This window comes from Schistocerca cancellata, chromosome 7, assembly GCF_023864275.1.
Source record: "Schistocerca cancellata isolate TAMUIC-IGC-003103 chromosome 7, iqSchCanc2.1, whole genome shotgun sequence".
In the NCBI taxonomy this organism is placed as follows: domain Eukaryota; kingdom Metazoa; phylum Arthropoda; class Insecta; order Orthoptera; family Acrididae; genus Schistocerca; species Schistocerca cancellata.
The window spans coordinates 590,179,459-590,193,083 of NC_064632.1; positions in this window are offsets into that span (position 1 = coordinate 590,179,459).

The following is a 13,625-nucleotide window of genomic DNA, read 5'->3' on the forward strand; positions in this document are numbered from 1 at the left end:
TCTTGGAGTGAGCACAACAAAATTTTGGATTCATTATTACGTATCTTTGCAAGAGTTGGCATTACAGTGAACTTAGAAAAATCTGAATTTGGTCGTTCTCAGGTGAAATTTCTCGGTCACATTATTTCTACAGATGGTATTCTTCCTGATCCAGAGAAACTAGACGCTATTCGTAATTATGCTGTTCCTACTACAAAACGTGATGTTCGTAGTTTCCTTGGTGTCTGTAATTTTCTTAGACGCTTTGTTAAATTGGACAATTTGGCCACACCTCGTTTATGTGAACTATCTGGAAAGAAATCTAATTGGTGTTGGGATGACGAAGCTCAGTCAGAATTTGAACAACTCCGTGATGCTTTAGTTGCTGCTCCACTTCTTTCACATCCAGATTTATCTAAAGATTTTTGTTTGGCGACGGATTCATCACACAAAGGCCTAGGTGCACATTTATTTCAAGAGATATAAGAAAACGGCGTTGTAGTCCAGAAAACTATTGCATTTGGAAGTCGTGTTCTCTCTAGATCAGAAAAGAATTATTCGATTACGGAACTTGAAGCTTTGGCTGTTGTTTGGGCTTTTACAAAATTTCGCACATTTTTGTTTGGCAGACATACTAAGGTTTACACCGATCATCGAGCTCTGGAGTTTCTTATGTCGACAAAATTAACCCATGGCAGATTGTCATGATGGGCGTTGTACCTACAGGAATTTGATTTTAGTGTTGTTTACATACAGGGTTCTTCAAATATTGTTGCTGATGCTTTATCACGTGCACCTGTGGGTTTGAAACAAAGTGCTGAAGAGGACTGCATAGTAAACAATTATTGTTTGATGTATATTCAAGGTGTTGCGTTTGAGAACTTTATTTCGTCTTCGCTCCAGGACATCGCTAAGGAGCAAAATAAGGATCCAATCTGAAAGGACATTAAGGAGAAGTGGAGGAGAAAGGAAAGCGTAGCGATTAGACAGCATTATTTAGTTCGCAACGACATTCTTTTTAAACGAAAATCGGTCGACAACTATGTTTGGTTAGTTTGTATTCCTGATGAGTGGGTTAATAAGCTGATTTGGTATACGCATTTCAGTTATGCACACTTTGGTCCCAGAAAATGCTTTCATAAATTGCGAGAAAATTGCTACTTCAGTAATATGGAAAAACGTATTCGATCTGTTCTTGCCAAATGCAAATTATGTCAAAAGGCTAAGCCGCCGACAATTTCACACAGAGCACCGTTGTTTCCTATCATTCCAGCGAAATTAAAGGACATGGCTGCAGTTGATTTGTTCGGTCCAGTGGTTCGATCTACTAATGGTTTTGCGTACATTTTCGTAGCAGTGGAACTGACATCAAAATATGTGTGTTTTACACCTTTACGCAAAGCAACAGCTCGTTCAGTATCTAACGCTTTCATCAAACATTTTCTTAAAGAAGTGGGTCATGTTGATAAGGTTATATCAGATAATGGATCACAGTTTCGTTCTAAAATTTGGCTTCGTACTCTACGGCGTCGTAAGATTAAACCAATTTTAATTTCACTTTTTCACCCTCCATCTAACGCTTCAGAGAGATGGATGAAGGAAATCAATAAATTGTGTCGTCTTTTTTGTCATCAGAATCACAGAACTTGGGATCAGTATCTTCATATTTTTCAAAACATTCTGAATGAACTTCCTAATGACTCAACTTCTTTACCACCTATACTGATATTAAAAAATAAAGCACCGACAAATCGCATTTCTGAAATCGTTCCTTTTCCGCCTTCACGGAAACTGCGGCATTCTGAAGTTGTGAATCTGGCTCTACAAAATATTGCATCTGCGGCTGCTAGAAGAGAGAAATCAGCTAAGCGTCCTGGTCGTTTAAAAATCTTGTCAGTTGGTCAGAAGGTGTTAATTAAGTCCCATCGTTTGTCTCACAAAGGAAAAGGCTTGTGTCGCAAATTTTTTCTGCTTTATAACGGTCCATATAGAATTCGCAAAATTATTCATGATAACACTGGTGAAGTAGAAACTCTTAAATCACGACGCTCTAAGGGAATACATCATATATCAAACGTTAAAATTTTTGTGGAATGACATACTTTCGAGAAACCAACAGTTTACGTAAACATGCAGAGAGTACAAGGATACCGCGCTGTGTTTTGGCGGCGGCACATACTCAAAGCAACAGTCAAGTCTGCGCGCCGCACAAGGCAGTCGTTGACCGCAAACAATCACTTCCTACGTCACGCGCCTACAGCTGATCGAGCGCTTGGTGCGAATGCACTGACAGCCTTAAACAAATACACAGTCTTTCTCCGAATAAAATCAGTATAAAGCTATAATGACTTGATGAATTATGTTATTAACATTCAGTATTTTTCAGGATACGGTTCTATAAGATATTTAAGAACTTCAGGTAAATTCTGTGCGTGTCCGACGTTAAGACGACTTGCTATCGAGAAATTTTCAGGAAGAACGTAATTTCCAAGAAGAAACTAATAAACTAAAAAAGGTAATTATTAATTGAGTTTATTTTTCAGGTAACATATTTCCACTTAGGTACGTACTTTAGACGTAATTTGCTGCTCGCGATTACGTGATTCATACTTTGTACTAATTTCATGTTCTATGAATTTACTTGTGAAGCGACGTGCTTGCATACGTTAACTGATTTTGACAATGATTATTAATGAACTGGGTTGTAACTTGTGTATATTATGCATAGCTTGACTGCACTGCTTTTTCACTGATGTCATATTTTTTAATTTATTTATTTATTTATTTATTTAAATTATAATTGTCACCTGATTAATTGTGCTGATTTGGTTAGGTATGTAAGTTATACTTTGTGATTTATCTGCTTGCGCCTTCATGTTTATTTATTAAGATTACATATGAACATTTATTTGCTTATGCTGATACGATGCTAATTACCTGTTTGCTGCTATGCGTATGGATTGTATACTTATACATCTCTGTTTGTTGTCATAACTACTCTTTAATTTGGTATATAGAAATGCTGATATACTGTGTACAAACATAGAGTTTAGGTCACACTATTGTATTAATTATAGATTGTTTGTTTAGCAGAGCCTTGTTGTAAGAATTGTGCTGCATCCACTTGTTGACATTCTGTTCACTACTGGTATATTTACTCGCTATTGCTTGCTTTGCTTACGCTCAGTGCCTTATATTTTTAAGATAAGAAAATGAACTGCTATAATTCGACGAACGACATTAGTACAAGAAACTTCATAGAAGTCACATGAGCTGGAGGTTTTATGAAAGCTGTATAAATGTATGCCAATAGGAAGGAAGCTAACGACATGACATACCAACACAGTTATTACACTGCATTTTTCGTGAGCAATTGAAATAGGAAGTGACACTTGACACAAGAAATACTCCACATGTTTGCTTCTGTTTGCCATAATTCTTGAAGTGGTGTACACACTGTGAAATATTAGGATCATTCACACTCCGTAATCGTACTTAATTACTGAGAGTTATTCGAACTAAGTCTGTTAGAGGTCATGTATGCATTCTTGGTTTATAATTCATAATGAGTAGAAGATTTTGGTCAGATGGATTACACAGAGGTTGTGTGTTGACAGTGTGTCTTCGGATTGTATGGGATGAGGAGGTTTGCATTAGGATTTTATCAGTACTTGTTCGAGGAGACTGACTAGAGGAAAGAGTTGTTATGGAAGTGAAATGAAACTGGCAATAAGGTTTATATGTATCGACGTATTGAAGAGGTATTATTGAGGTATTGAGATTATATGAAGTTGATTGGAGTTTTGGTGTATAAGAGGTAAAATAAGTGAGGTGCATATATTTTTTTTTGTTGGTCTATATGGAACAAGGAGGATAAAGATAGCAGACTAGAACACTAAAATGGAAAGAAGATTGTCTACACACACTTTGTTAAATCACTAAGCAGTATGTACTTTTTTTTTTGGAGAGAGGAAGTTGCATATCTTGGCACACTGACAGTTGTTCAGCAACCGTACATTTTGATCTGGCTTGGCAAACATTGGTCTTGACATGATGACTATGACGTTGACTTAACTATTATTGACTGTTATACATTGCTGCCACTACTACTTGATACACATGATGAACATGAAATTTTGACAGAAGTGCATTTACACAGTTAACACTATTCAATTACACAGTAGTACTTAATGTGGATGAAAGATGAGTGAGTGTTTTTTGTGTGTTTTCCTTTCCTAATCCTACCCACCTATCTCCTAAATATTATTTTATTTGTTTGTAGTGGCTTGCACTGACACCCATAAATATTATAGGTTTACTGATGTTTGTGATAGTTAATATGACAATTATCTGACATCATTTGTGTGTTTATTAGAATTTGTATGTTTAGTGTAAGAGCATTGTAAAAGCATTTGTATGTGTATTCAAATTATTGTTCATGCTTGAACTGTCTGAGTAGTGATGGTGAATATTATGAACTGTTACCTGCACTTTTCAACATGATGTGTGACACTTAGAAATGTTTAATTTCTGCTGATGAACTGTGTGATCAGTGATAGTAAATATTATGGACTGTTACTTGTACTTTTTCTACATGATTGGTGCCACTAGGACATGTTTAATTTCTGCTGATGAACAGTGTAATCAGTGATAGTGAATATTATGGACTGTTACTTGTATGCACAGTGTGATTAGTGATAGTGAATATTATGGACTGCTGTCTGCACCTACTCAACATTGCTGGGTGCCATTGATGGACTGCTTCTACTGAAATGATGTCACCTGTTGGAGTCTGCACCTACTCCACAATGCTGGGTGCCATTGATGGACTGCTTCTACCGAAATGATGTCACCTGTTGGAGTCTGCACCTACTCCACAATGCTGGGTGCAACTGATGGAACTGATTCTACTGAGATGATGTCACCTGTTGCTGTCTGCACCAACTCAACATTGCTGGGTGCCATTGATGGACTGCTTCTACTGAAATGATGTCACCTGTTGGAGTCTGCACCTACTCCACAATGCTGGGTGCCACTGATGGACTGCTTCTACTGAAATGATGTCACCTGATGGTGTCTGCACCTACTCGACATTGCTGGGTGCCACTGATGAACTGCTTCTACTGAAATGATGTCACCTGTTGGAGTCTGCACCTACTCGACATTGCTGGGTGCCACTGATGGACTGCTTCTACTGAAATGATGTCACCTGTTGGAGTCTGCACCTACTCCACAATGCTGGGTGCCACTGATGGACTGCTTCTACTGAAATGATGTCACCTGATGGTGTCTGCACCTACTCGACATTGCTGGGTGCCACTGATGGACTGCTTCTACTGAAATGATGTCACCTGTTGGAGTCTGCACCTACTCGACATTGCTGGGTGCCACTGATGGACTGCTTCTACTGAAATGATGTCACCTGTTGGAGTCTGCACCTACTCCACAATGCTGGGTGTCACTGATGGACTGCTTCTACTGAAATGATGTCACCTGATGGTGTCTGCACCTACTCGACATTGCTGGGTGCCACTGATGAACTGCTTCTACTGAAATGATGTCACCTGTTGGAGTCTGCACCTACTCGACATTGCTGGGTGCCACTGATGGACTGCTTCTACTGAAATGATGTCACCTGTTGGAGTCTGCACCTACTCAACATTGCTGGGTGCCACTGATGAACTGCTTCTGCTGAAATGATGTCACCTGATGGTGTCTGCACCTGTCCCACAATGCTGGGTGCTACTGCTGGAACTGTCAACTACTTGTTATGAAAGCATTTTATGTGAATATTTGTATAAACTGATTTTTTGTGTATTACTGTTTGTGAAAAGTTATAAGACTCTTACCTGCTCATATTCGTCATTGCTGACGCTATCGATTGAATTGTTTAACCACATGATATTTGTGTAAACTATTATGTAAAGTCATATGTATGAAAGAATTTGTATTCCTTACTGTATTTTATATATTAGGCTATTGTAAGGTCAGCGCAAAGCCAAAATTTTATCTAGTTATATGATATTTACGTATTAATATTATCTTTTATTTTTGTCTGTATTTTTTTTGACGAATTTGGTGGTATTTTCACCACCAATGCTGGCAAAAATACCATCAAATTCTAGCCCGTGGAGGAAGGGCATATGAAAGGTGGCTACACTGAGCCACAGCGCCAGAGAGTTTTGTTCCGCCGCCTCCACTGGCAGTGCTTATTGAGAGGTAGCGGCAGGCAGTTCTTGCCGAGAAGTTGTGGTGGACACTGCTTGTCGTGAAGTCAGAGTGAGATGTGGTAGTGGAGAGTGTTGTTCCATGTTTTATGCAGTGGTTTGATGGAAGAGATAGCAGATGTTGTTCTAATGGAGATATTGTAATGGTCAGAGTGCATTTCGTCAATATATATGGAGGTAATAAACACTATTTTCTTTTATTCTTTTAGTGTCCTGAAAAGTGTGTCATTACAGGTTCAGTCAACAAAGCATCTGGCGTGTGTTCTTGTATTAGAGTGTAATTTTGGTTTTCTTGCACAATTATAGTATTTCTAATTTTCTTTTATCACGTCAGTATAAATGGTATTTAAAATTTCTTGTCTTGTTGAAGAAGAACCGTGCCAGATGTGTACGTTGAGTCATACTTCCACACACAGAACAGCTACACTTGTGCTATGTTGGCTTCGTAGATTTTATAGTTGCTGGGGACTTAATTAATTAACTGTGTTAACGAAAATTTTCTTTCATTGTTTGTTGTTATTCTATGCAGTCAGATTGCGTACTAAAACTAGTCAGGGCCAGCCGTTTACGAGACTTGCGTAATCGGACAGACAGCTACAAAAAATATTTGCATTGCTTATATTTAAAATAAAGCCCCCATGCAGTGTTCCATGGGGTTCGATCATGGATCCCCTTCTGTTCTTGACATATGTGAATGACCTCCCTTCTTATCTGAAACAAGGAACTAAACTGACACTGTTTGCTAATGATACAAGCATAATTATTAATCCAGTAGAAGAAACGCCAATAGAAAATGATACAAATAATGTCTTTGGAAAAGTGATTGATTGGTTTTCTGCGAATGGGCTTGCTCTGAACACAGAACATCCAGTTTTCTACACCAAGGTGTACAGTTCCTTCAATAAACATGGGGTGTTCAAAAAGTCTCTCCACAGTGCTGTATGATTGTTTGGCTGCCTGGGTTTTTCAATGAAACAATAAATGCACAACGATGCTTCAGTGATATTCTGTACCCATTCACAGGAGAACTTGTGTTAAGTGAAATACTCTACGGCTATTTTCAACAAGATGGTGCAACCGTGCATACAGCTCGCATTTCAATGTCACTGCTTGCTGAAGTTTTTGGTGATCGCATAATTTCACAGGGACTTTGGCCTCCACGATCGCCTGACCTAACTCCACCTGACTTTTCTTCTGGGGTACAGCGAAAGCAACTGTGTATAAAAACCGTCCAAAATCCACCGATGAATTGAAAACTGCAATATCCACTTTCCAGATAGTGTTTGGAAACATAATTAGACGAATTGAATTGTGTATTCAACAACAGGGGGGGGGGGGGACCCTTTCAACATTAAATGTGAAAATTTGTAAGTAAAAATGAATATTCAATAAATTGATAACTTGTATTTCACTGTGTTTCATTTCGGTATATTCACTACGGCATACGGCACGCGCGGCTAACTATCACAGCACTGTGGAGCGACTTTTTGAACACCCCGTATAATGCATCAACAGAAGTCAGAAGCCAGGGTAGAGCATACTAAGTTTATGGGTGTACATATAGATGAGAATCTTAATTCAAAAATTCATATTTGGGATCTCCTAAAGCGACTAGGTTCAGCAACTTTTGCAGTCAGAGTAATTGCTAATTTTGAGGAATAGAAATTAGCAAGCTAACGTACTTTGCTCTCTTTATCTCTCTGATGTCATGTAGAATAATATTTTGGGGTAGCTCTAAACTTAGGCAAAAATTATTCACTGCTCAGAAGAAAGTAGTTAGAATAATGTCCAGGCCTCATAGTCACACATCTTGTAGGCATCTCTTTAAAAGGTTATGAATTCTTACAACAGCTCACAGCTTCATTGCTCCTAATGAAATTTGTTCTCAACAACATGGACTGTTTTAAAAACAACAGTGACATTCATGATTATAATACCAGAAGAAAGAAAGACTTACACTATCCTCTACTTAACCTATCTCCGGCACAGAAAGGAGTAAAACGTGCTGCTGTAAAACTTTCTGATAATTCACTAGATCAAATAAAATGTCTGACAGACAGCAGTAATAGTTTTAGAAATAAATTGAAATCATGTCTCCTTGACAACTCCTTCTATACCACAGATGAATTCTTCAATAGGAATAAATAAATCTATAGGTACAATTATGCATATTTTGTCATTTTACGGAAATGGGGTAGGTACAAAATTTTTAAGCTTTAAAACTTGAATCATGTGTTCATTTCTTATGCACTAGACACGTTCCACATCATGACGGTTTCCGTGAGATTGTTCAGTGGAACACTAACTAACCAACTGCCCTGAATAATGTGTGAAAGTGTCGTTTCCTCTGTGATCTGTTCATTACATTGGTCGTTCACGTAGAGACCTCTGTATTCATCAGATGGATACTCACATTATCTGCTAACTGGTTATTGTTCAAATGTTCAAATGTGTGTGAAATCTTACGGGACGTAACTGCTAAGGCCATCAGTCCCCAAGCTTACACACTACTTAACGTAAATTATTCTATGGACAAACACACACACCCATGCCCGAGGGAGGATTCGAACCTCCGCCAGGACCAGCCGCACAGTCCATGACTGCAGCCCCTTAGACTGCTCGGTTAATCCCGCGCGGTAACTGGTTATTCATACGAGAGATAGTTTTTATTCAATCAACTGAAGTTATGTCATCGCCTGAGTAAAGGTAGCGTTAGCCATTGCCTAGGTTAATTTTCACTTAATATTGCCTGAAAAAATCCATTCCTAGGAGACAGTTAACTATTAGTGTTTCAACCTCTAGGAATGTAGAAATAATTGTGGTTCCATAGAAGTTATTGGAATATAGGTTTGTAACTCGATGCCTTTTGACTTATTTCCTATAGCTGCTAAAAAATGGCAATTCTGCACAGGTAAATAGGTGGGCTTCGTTTCCCTTTTATTTCACTCAATAGGCTATACGAAACAAGATTTGTAACTTCTCCTGTGTATAGTATCACATGCACATCTCTTGTTCCTATGTTGGCATCAATCATTGCCTGTACTTCATAGTTTATTCTTCTTGTATCATTTGTCTTATCTGTGTATAGGTCATATCGCATACCGATTTCTTTGCCATACCGTATGAAATAATTGTGTATTAGCGTCATACACTCTTTCTCGTTTTCGGTCAGCGGCAGGGTATCAAGGCCGACCGTCTGGGGAGTCGGGGTGCTGCCGCTCCCGTGACTCACTTCTGCAATGTTTACAACGTGATCGGTACTTGGCCATTTTTTATTCTGAGCATTATTGAGGGACACGTTACGCGATTTTGGTCTCTGCCGCTCCGATAGCTGTTGTTTTCATAATTATGCGTTAGATTAAGGAAAGGAAAATCTACATTCCTAGCATTTCTAGACTTAGAGAAAGCTTTTGACAATGTTGACTGGAATACTCTCTTTCAAATTCTAAAGGTGGCGGGGATAAAATACAGGGAGCGAAAGGCTATTTACAATTTGTACAGAAACCAGATGGCAGTTATAAGAGTCGAGGGACATAAAAGGGAAGCAGTGGTTGGGAAGGGAGTAAGACAGGGTTGTAGCCTCTCCCCGATGTTATTCAATCTGTATATTGAGCAAGCAGTAAAGGAAACAAAAGAAAAATTCAGAGTAGGAATTAAAATCCATGGAGAAGAAATAAAAACTTTGAGGTTCGCCGATGACATTGTAATTCTGTCAGAGACAGCAAAGGACTTAGAAGAGCAGTTGAACTGAATGGACAGTGTCTTAAAAGGAGGATATAAGATGAACATCAACAAAAGCAAAACGAGGATAATGGAATGTAGTCGAATTAAGTCGGGTGATGCTGAAGGAATTAGATTAGGAAATGAGACACTTAAAGTAGTAAAGGAGTTTTACTATTTAGGGAGCAAAATAACTGATGATGGTCGAAGTAGAGAAGATATAAAATGTAGACTGGCAATGGCAAGGAAAGCGTTTCTGAAGAAGAGAAATTTGTTAACATCGAATATTGATTTAAGTGTCAGGAAGTCGTTTCTGAAAGTATTTATATGGAGTGTAGCCATGTATGGAAGTGAAACATGGACGATAAATAGCTTAGGCAAGAAGAGAATATAAGCTTTCGAAATGTGGTGCTACAGAAGAATGCTGAAGATTAAATGGGTAGATCTACATCTACATCCATACTCCGTAAGCGACCTGACGGTGTGTGGCGGAGGATACCCTGAGTACCTCTATCGGTTCTCCCTTCTATTCCAGTCTCGTATTGTTCGTGGAAAGAAGGATTGTCGGTATGCTTCTGTGTGGGCTCTAAACTCCTGATTTTATCCTCATGGTCTCTTCGCGAGATATACGTAGGAGGGAGCAATATACTGCTTGACTCCTCGGTGAAGGTATGTTCTCGAAACTTCAACAAAAGCCCGTACCGAGCTGCTGAGCGTCTCTACTGCAGAGTCTTCCACTGGAGTTTATCTATCATCTCCGTAACGCTTTCGCGATTACTAAATGATCCTGTAACGAAGCGCGCTGCTCTCCGTTGGATCTTATCTATCTCTTCTATCAACCCTATCTGGTACGGATCCCACACTGCTGAGCAGTATTCAAGCAGTGGGCGAACAAGCGTACTGTAACCTACTTCCTTTGTTTTCGGATTGCATTTCCTTATGATTCTTCCAACGAATCTCAGTCTGGCATCTGCTTTACCGACGATCAACTTTATATGGTCATTCCATTTTAAATCACTCCTAATGCGTACTCCCAGATAATTTATGGTATTAACTGCTTCCAGTTGCTGACCTGCTATTTTGTAGCTAAATGATAAAGGATCCATCTTTCTGTGTATTCGCAGCACATTACACTTGTCTACATTGAGATTCAATTGCCATTCCCTGCACCATGCGTCAATTCGCTGTAGATCCTCCTGCATTTCAGTACAATTTTCCATTGTTACAACCTCTCGATACACCACAGCATCATCTGCAAAAAGCCTCAGTGAACTTCCAATGTCATCCACCAGGTCATTTATGTATATTGTGAATAGCAACGGTCCTATGACACTGCCCTGCGGCACACCTGAAATCACTCTTACTTCAGAAGACTTCTCTCCATTGAGAATGACATGCTGCGTTCTGTTAGCTAGGAACTCTTCAATCCAATCACACAATTGGTCTGATAGTCCATATGCTCTTACTTTGTTCATTAAACGACTGTGGGGAACTGTATTGAACGCCTTGCGGAAGTCAAGAAACACTGCATCTACCTGGGAACCCGTGTCTATGGCCCTAATGAGGAGGTATTGAATAGAGTTGGGGAGAAGAGGAGTTTGTGGCACAACTTGACAACATGAAGGGACCGGTTGGCAGGACATGTTCTGAGGCATCCAGGGATCACAAATTTAGCATTGGAGGGCAGCGTGTAGGGTAAAAATCGAAGAGGGAGGCCAAGAGATGAATACACTAAGCAGTCTCAGAAGGTTGTAGGTTGCAGTAGGTACTGGAAGATGAAGAGGCTTGCACTGGATAGAGTAGCATCGAGAGCTACGTCAAACCAGTCTCAGGACTGAAGACCACAACAACAACATTTACGCATTGGTGTTCATTTCAGTTCCTACACCCTTGTTGTCTATTATCGTTAAGACCGTGCCAATTATTCCAACGAATACGGGTATTTTTTGATGGTGAGCCACGGTACCCTCAATTGTAATTTATATTATTTCTCTCTTGGAAGCAGTTACTCGATCCTCCACTACCGTTATATCACTGCGGCGGCGCCTACGGATGGCAACCGCACTGCGCGTTGCCCACTGATTTCTGCTATTATTGCCGTTGTTGTTTTGTTATTACCATTGCTGCGATTATTAAATCCTTCGTTTTTCGGTGGACCCGACTGGTTTCTGTTACACTCATTTGAGTTTTGACTACTGTCATAAACGCGGTCAGTCAAATCCACGATCGTGAGAAAGTATTCTAGGTCATAAGTTGGCACTGTTACCAGCCTCTTACGAATTTTATTCGGCGAACGACTTTTCAATATTCACAAACCATCGACATGTTATACGAGATTGCTGCAGTATCTCGTCTTGAAGTATCTTTCCAAATATCGGCGCAGTCCACCTTGTTTTACGTTAAATGGCTGCGGGTCAAAAACTTCTTTCCTGAATTCGCTGCGACCAGTATTTCTCTAGGAAGGCCTGTTCAGATTCTTCATATGTTCGACAATGATCTATCTCTCCGGCTACTCACAACAGCTCGTCAGCAAGAAACCGACAATGAAATGAATCTTTTGCAACGAACCAATGCCGAGGTAAAACACTTCTAAAAGCCCTCACAAATGCGATGGAGTGTGTTTTCTTGGATTCATGTGAGAAGACGGGGAATTGTCTACGTTTCATTAGACTCTGACTGACAACAGGCCAGGCCTTACGTCATCAGATTGCGACGCCTTGCTATGCCTTCTTGGGGCGGCGATGTTTCGTATGGTAACACTGGCACATACGTTTCATTGTTTGCAAACTGTTCTCCTTCGCTTTTGTCGTAATCTGACTTCAGCGAAACAATGTTCGCGTGACTACTGTCTAGTATTGCGTTTCTGTCTTTCACTGATAAGTTCGGAACGAATGTTACCTTCTATTGCTTTCATATCACTATCCATCTTAGCGAGAATTTTATGTTCTATTTCGTTTATGAACCCTTCAGTCACGTCAGCATACGTTTTTTGTTCACGGACGCACTTCTCCGCCAGGGTAAAATCGCTGTCAAAGCCGCCGGCCCCAGCTCTTCCTTTTAATCTTTTTGCATCCTTATTAATAAGTTCGTACACGCTTTTCAAAAAAGTTTGTCCTAAAGTCAGAAAGCCCTTAGTTTTTGTACACCATCCGGTAAATATTCATACTCAGACTTCAATGATACGTATGTTAGAATTGTTGTTACCAGTTGACTTAAGCTATAATGTACGCTTTTAAAACTATCGTACACCGTTGCAGGTTCCTCAACTTAACATGCACTTTGATCTTCCTCTTCTTTCTTACTAGAAAGTTTTTTGTGTAGCTGATTGTACATATTAGTAAATTGTATATCTACACTCCTGGAAATGGAAAAAAGAACACATTGACACCGGTGTGTCAGACCCACCATACTTGCTCCGGACACTGCAAGAGGGCTTACAAGCAATGATCACACGCACGGCACAGCGGACACACCAGGAACCGCGGTGTTGGCCGTCGAATGGCGCTAGCTGCGCAGCATTTGTGCACCGCCGCCGTCAGTGTCAGCCAGTTTGCCGTGGCATACGGAGCTCCATCGCAGTCTTTAACACTGGTAGCATGCCGCGACAGCGTGGACGTGAACCGTATGTGCAGTTGACGGACTTTGAGCGAGGGCGTATAGTGGGCATGCGGGACCTAGACCGGCAAGGGAACTTGCTGT